Source organism: Panonychus citri, unplaced genomic scaffold, assembly GCF_014898815.1.
Source record: "Panonychus citri isolate SS breed McGregor unplaced genomic scaffold, ASM1489881v1 Contig00016, whole genome shotgun sequence".
NCBI lineage: Eukaryota > Metazoa > Arthropoda > Arachnida > Trombidiformes > Tetranychidae > Panonychus > Panonychus citri.
In genome coordinates this window covers 65,849-73,015 of record NW_026515421.1, presented here as the reverse complement: position 1 = coordinate 73,015, position 7,167 = coordinate 65,849, and the positions used below count along the sequence as shown (strand labels likewise).

The following is a 7,167-nucleotide window of genomic DNA, read 5'->3' as shown; positions in this document are numbered from 1 at the left end:
TTTTCTCTCTAAATCAATAAATGGTTTAGATAATAAGTTAATTAATTTAACTTCGCTTTTTTGACTCTCGCTCTTTTGACTTTCGCTTATATGCCCTTCGCTCAAATGAGCCTTTACCGTTTATGTTTTATAAGAATTTAGTTTCGGTCGTTTGTTTTTTCGGTAAGATGAGCGTTAATGGTTGGAGGTGGAGCCAATGGTTATTGAACACACTTATCGTTGATGTCCATAGCTTAAAATGTAAAAATTAAACTGAATTTTGGGTTAATTGTGAGCCCGCTTGATTGTCCCAGGCCCTCCGGGCCTTCCTCTGTCGATTTTGACCCTTTTAATGAAGACCTAACCTAATTTAAACAAACACAGGGATAAGTGTGTTGGATAGCTATTAGCTCATCTTACCGTTTTTTCTTCTTGGTTTTCTGGTTACACTTGGTTTAACTTGTAGCTTCTTGAGCTTAATTGTCAGTTTATTGAAAATCAAAACACGTTGATTAACTTGATTGTTTTCTACTTAAATCAATCATCTTTTACTCTATCAATTATTATTGTAATGATTTAATTTAAAAGGCAGTTTTAGTTTGTAGCTAAAAAAGGTCAACATAATTTAATGATGATTATTATTAAAATTGAGGGTTCAAGGAGTGGTTGGTTGGTAGTTTGTTTTGTATTTTGTACAATTAAAACACACAAATTGTTTGTAAAATGATAAATTTTGTAACTTTGTAGTTTCAAAGTGCTTAATTGGCTTAATTATCTCTTGAGATGATTAAACAGACAAAAAAAGAGTTGATTGTGAAAAATTAGGATTTTGTTAACTATTACAATCTTTAGGTGGCAAAATGCAAATTGTCGATGATAATCCAGTTATCAGTGATTTGATCTGTCGACAGGTAAATTGATGAAAAATTGATTTATCTAAGTAGATTTTACAAAAATCAATCTAAATATTAAAGATAATGAAACATATAATAGTAGTGGATTATTTGATAATCCTTGTTGATGAGATGATGAAATTGTTGGTGAAAAGTTGTACATGTAAATTGTGACACTTGCGGTAGTTAAACGAAAAATAATAAGATGAATACATAGTAGTCAGAATAGTTAAAATTGAATGAGATCAATTGGAACGAGAAAAAAAAATAGTTAAAATTAAAAAGCATTAGATTAATCTAATTGAATGAATTATTGTTACTTGGATTTGAACCATTGTTGGTATTTGTTGATGTTCCGGTAGTTACAGTTCCTGATGATTTCGCCTTAGCAGCTCGAGATGTTAATGTTAATAATGACAAGGGAGGGTCTGATTTTTTTACATTATTACGAAGAACTTGTCGTTTATTACAAAACCAAACTCGAACTACTTCCCGATCGTATTTTAATTTATCGGCTAATTCTGTCATCTCACTACTTGAAGGGTGAGTGTTTTTCTCGAAGAAAATGTTCAGTACTTCCAATGCCGAGGGCGAGAAAGATGTTCGTCTCTTTCTTTTCTTTGAATTAGGATTACCAGTGAAACTCGCTGGATCGGTGTTTCCTTGTCGGCATCGAATCTCAAGATCGTGCATCCACTTTTCTAGAACTGGTTTGATCTTCGATGCGCTTTTTGGAGTAATATCAAGCTTTTCGAACCTGAAATCAAACATAAAAGGTTAACTAGAAAACAAAATTGATTGTTTGAATTATTGGTTTACCCAAATTTGTATTTGCCCATAGCAAATCTTACCTGCAAATTGCACTTTGACTGTATGAAGGCCCCGCTGTTGCTGATAAAGCTTGACCAACTTGAGTTTGTGTTAATCCGAGACTTAATCTACGTAATTTAAATTGTCGAGCGAATTCTTTAACTTCTTCCAAATTAACACCATCTACAACCGCAACATCCCCATTGTTTATCGTTTCTAGTGAAAAATATTTTTTGAAAGAAATTGAAATCAATAATCAATATACAAAAAAATTAAAATCCAAGGATAATTGAGGATATTGATTGGTATCGTAGACAACAATCATCTAAATTGTTGTCGCATTGTTTATCTAGATTGTACTTACGAGCTACAGTTGCTTGATTTGATTCTGGTTCCATAGAGCTTGCTGTTGATAGAGGAGGCGATGGTGTTTGCGATTCAACTGAATTGGGTATTGTATTGGTCTGATTACCCAAATACATGGCTTGTTGGGTTGAACAATTTGTACTACTAGAATTGTTATTCATAGCTAATGGTTTTACATCAGTTGAACGATTATAACAAGTTAAAGAGGATAAAGACGATGGGGCAAAAGCATGATTAGATGAATTAACAATTCGACCAGAATTTTTAGTGTTTGTTGTTGATGTTGATGTAGATGAAGTTGATACACTAGATGAAAGTGATACTTGTATTGCTTGATTCATTTGCTGTTGTTGTAATTGCTGTAACTGTGCTTGAGCCAAGGCGGACTTTTTCAACATTCGGCTATGACTTGGTCCACTATGACCACCACTGCCTTCAGTCCTTGAGTAAAAATTTTTCTGGTTTCCACGTTTATTGGTTCTTTCCCTTTCTGGTAAACCAGAATTACTATTATGGTGAGTCTGTTGTTGGTGTTGTTGAAGTAATTGTTGTTGTTGCTGGTGTATTGAGCTATTATCCATTTGATTAGTACTGATTGTTGACATTAATGGTTGATCAGAAATGATTTGATTGGCTGGCACTAAAGCGATTCCATTTGGAGTGACCACTTGAATAAATGCTGAAGATGATTGATGGGTTTGTAGTGAATTAATGGCTGATGATTGCTGTTGATTAAGATTGTTAATTATCGATGGACTTATTGCAAATATTTGGCCAGATCCATTGGTAACAAATTGTGTCGATCCATTGTTAGGTAAAGATGTAGCCAAACTTGTACCAATAAAATTACCAAATTGGTATTGTTGTGACTGTGGGTGAGATTGTTGACTTGATGTTGTTGATTGTGTCACTGAAGAACTGGTTGAATTTGATTGAGGTAAGGAAAAGCTCCTTGTGATGGTATACCAGTGGAAATAAATTGACCATTGGTTAATAAAGAGGAACCATTGGACTAACAATTTGTTGAGATGATGGGATAGAAGATAAAATTTGATTTCAATTAGATGATCATTCACAGATCCCGTTCCATTGTTGGTATTTCCATTTCCTTGTAAAGGTAACATGATTGTTGTTTGATTAGCTGTAGAGTAAGAAGATAAACCAGGAACATTTCGTGGAGACAAAACCAAAGAACCTCCTTGACTTGATAAAAGCGTAGTTGCACTTGATCCGAAAGATTGTGTTGTATGAATCAGCTGAGATTCAGATGAAGATGAAAAAGAACCACCAACAACACCAGAGGCAACGGAAGAACCAGAAACAGAAATAGAAGATGCAAGTGAAAGTTGTTGTTGTTGTTGTTGGTGGTGAGACTGAAGATGTGAAACCGAAGAAACTCCAGAAGATGAGGTTAAACCAGAAAGAGAAGATTGTGAGGGAGAAGCTGGTATAGCATAAACAGTCGAAGGAGATGAAGAAAGTGAACAAGGTAAACCTGACGATGAATATTGAACTGAAGAAATTGAGGTTTGTTGTTGTTGTTGGTTAGATGATAAGGAGGCTGGAGAAGAGGTTGATAATGAAAATGATGATACTGGTGTTACAGAAGGGAAACCAGATGAGGTTGTTACTGGTGGTAAAGTTACCGAGGATACTGTTGTGAGTGAAGTTAAAGATGTAGTATCATTACTGTTAGATGATATTGGTAAATCAGTTAGAGATGATGAAGATGGTAATGTAGATACTAAAGGTAAAGATGATAATGTAGCTGATGATCCAGATACGATTGAAGATGATGGCGATGAAGATGAGGTGTAAATGGCTTGTGGATTAATTGATGATGAACAAGATGAAAGTGTATTCACAAGGTTAGGAGGAGATGTTGCTTGTTGTTGTTGTTGTTGTGTTATGTATGATCCGTGAGAGGTTTGAATGAAGGTTGTCATTGTAAAGTAATATAATAATAATAATAAATAAAATAATAATAATAATGATGATAGTAATAATAATATTAATAATATATAGCTAAGCTTTAGCTATCATCATCATAATAATAATATAACTATAGTAATAGTTATAATAATAATAATAATAATAGCATGGAGAGAGAGAGAGAGAGATGAAGATAGGGAAGATGATGAGGAGGAAGATGAAGATGATGAAAAATAATAATAATAAGGGAAAGGAGGCTTTTAAGTTGAATAAATTATAATCAGGGCTGAGAAAAAGCTTTTGGTTTGAAAGGAAAGAGAAAAATTAAAATAAATTATATCACCAAGACACAGAAAATTATGATAATTATGAGATGATGATGTTAACCATGCTGTTGGAAGGAGAGAGAGAGAGAGAAGAAGATGAAGGTGAAGATAGAGAAGAGGATAAAGTTAAAAGAAAAGAAAGAAAATAGAAAGAGAGAGGGAAAAAAGAAAGGAAAGAAAGAGGAAATGGGAAAGAGAAGAGAAAAAAAATGGAAAATGCGACAAATGTCGACAGAGAAGAAAAGAAAGAGCGAAAAAAGTTAAGCCAGAATATGGGGAACGCGCTCTAAGTGCATAAGGAAAATAACATTGAGAACGAAATTAATGATTACTATTATTACGATGATAATGATTATTATTATTTTTATTATTATTACAATTGATTGCAGATGATAATGATGATAGAGAGAGAGAGAGAGAGAGAGGGCAAGACTGGTACAAAGGGAAAGAAAACAGCGAGAGGAAAAAAAGAAAATAATAATAATAGAAGTCACTTATAATAATAGAAGAAGTAATAATAATGATGAGAGAGAGAAGTGAGAGAGAGGGAAGGGTGGAAGAGCAACTGAAGATTATTATTATTCTGTTCCAGAATTTTTATGATGCTTAATTATTTCTTCTGTATTATTTGGATGATATTCGATGATGCTAATCACCAATTTAAAGTTTTTCTTTTTGGGTTTTGGTTTTTCTCTGGATGAAGACAAAAAAGGAAGAGTTAATGGAACTGGAAAAGAAGAAGATGGAAAAATGTGTAATCCGAACTTCGCCCATTCTCTGTGAGAAAATCGGTTTTCAAGTGAATTGATCGCGCAGGATGAAGATAAGAAAAAGGGATAAACTCGAAGAGAAAAAAGAGTTAAGAAGATAAGTTTCTCTTTTAAAATGACGGAAGAAAAAAGAACAATTTTTAAAATAGCATTTGAAAAAAGAATCTTTCTTTTCTCTTATAATTTCCTTCTCAATCAAGCCGATTTAATGATTCACCTTGAATTCTGATGATTGTTAGTCTAATGATTAGAAAGATAATAATATGAATTTGAAAGATGATAAATTAAAATGAGAGAGAAAATTTTTCATCTTCCATTTTGAATCAATGGTTTTACCTTTTTCCAGGTTCCCTTTCAAAATATTAGCACTAAATGGGAGGTTATCCTATTATTATTTACGTTATCAGGAAAAAACATAATAATAATATGATGATGATGAGGTGGAGGAGGTGGGGGAGCGGTGGAGATGATGAAATTATATACAATCATCATCATCATCCACTGTTATTATTTATCTCTCAAAGTAATAACATAACTACAGAAAAGGAGGAAAAAGTTGATTATAAACATTTTCGTTCGTAAAGGTAACTTATTATTATCATTTATTATTATTATTGTTATGATGATGATGATGAGGAAGATGAAGATTATTATTATTATGAGAATGAATGGAAAATAATAACAGGAAAAGTTTTTTTCCTTCTTTTTAGGGAGAATTTTTTTTCTCTTACTCTTCAAGAGTAATAATCATAATGATGATTATTATTATGAATATGAAGGTTACCAATAGAAACTAATAGAAGATGATGGAAGTAAATTGTTACCAAAACAAATTTTCATCATTAATTTTGAGAAAAAATCAGTTGTAAGATGTTTGCATCACTTATCATCTTTATCTTCATCTTTCTCTTGATCATAGAAAATAACAGATCAAAGGATGAAGATGGAAAATGAGAAGAGAAAGTTTTTTTCTTTTCTAAGTTTCATTTTTTTTGCTTCTCATCTTCTTTTCCTCTGCTCATCATCATTATCTTCTTGATCATCAGCCTCAAGAAATTTGAATCCATTTGCATATCTTTTAAAATTATCTTTGTGCTTTTGTAAAATTTTTAAATTTCAACAAAACAAGATGATGAAGATGAGGATGAGGATGAAACTGAATGGGGTTTGTTATGTTAACATTGGTGAGAAGAGGAAAAAATCAGAGTAAACTGATTACTTATGAAGGGGCGAGAGGGGTAAGAGTGGTAGGAGGAGGAGGAGGCGATTGTAGTGGTGATGGTGGTTGGTAAAGGGTGGGGTGGGTGGATGAAGGCTGCTCTTGATTAATGATGATGATGGGGATGACTCGTCAAATGATGAAAGTGATCTATCTTTTTTTCATCCTCATTTCTATCATTCTAATCATCATCATGTTGCTGCTCATGTAGTTATTGTAAAAAAGATGAGGAGCAAAAGGTTTGAATGAAAAATGACTTTGTATGATGATCAAGATGATGAGGTTTTTTACTACACTACAGTAAATAAGGAAGATGATAATGATGATAGAGGGAGAGAGAAAGTGATCAATGATTGTAATGCTCGAAGCGAAAAGGAAAAATCCAACTCATGAAATGAGCAAAAAGAAACTGAATCTTAACCTGTAATAAAAACGATAATAATTTTCATCTAAGGTAATAATGATGGCGAAACTTTTATTATGATTATGATTAGATATTTTCACCATTAGGTGAAATTGTTCAGCAGATAATATCGATTATCACAATCATTACCATTATCATAATGATATGATCACATTGGAATCAAATTGAATGAAAAAAGTTTCTAATGAAAAGTTCAGAATCAATTCTGAAAAGAAAAGTTTTTTTTTCTTCTTTCAGTTAAAGTGAAATAAGGTTATTAGAGTGATGCCTGAAGACATGAATGGATGATGAAGATGATAAAGCAACTCTTTATGTACAGACAGAGATGATGCAGGAAGAGAGAAAGAGGAAGATGATGAGGCTCATCATCATTATGCATCATCTCATCATCAGTTCATCAATTGGAGCAAAAGAAATAATATCTCAGTAGAAGAAAATTTTTTCTCAA

At 32.5% G+C, this 7,167-nt stretch overlaps 1 pseudogene; it reads right to left on the bottom strand.

Annotated features, from left to right (window-relative positions):
- Positions 1 to 571: 571 nt before the first annotated feature.
- Positions 572 to 4,575, bottom strand: LOC128393952 (POU domain, class 6, transcription factor 2-like; annotated as a pseudogene).
- Between the last annotated feature and the right edge of the window lie 2,592 nt (positions 4,576 to 7,167).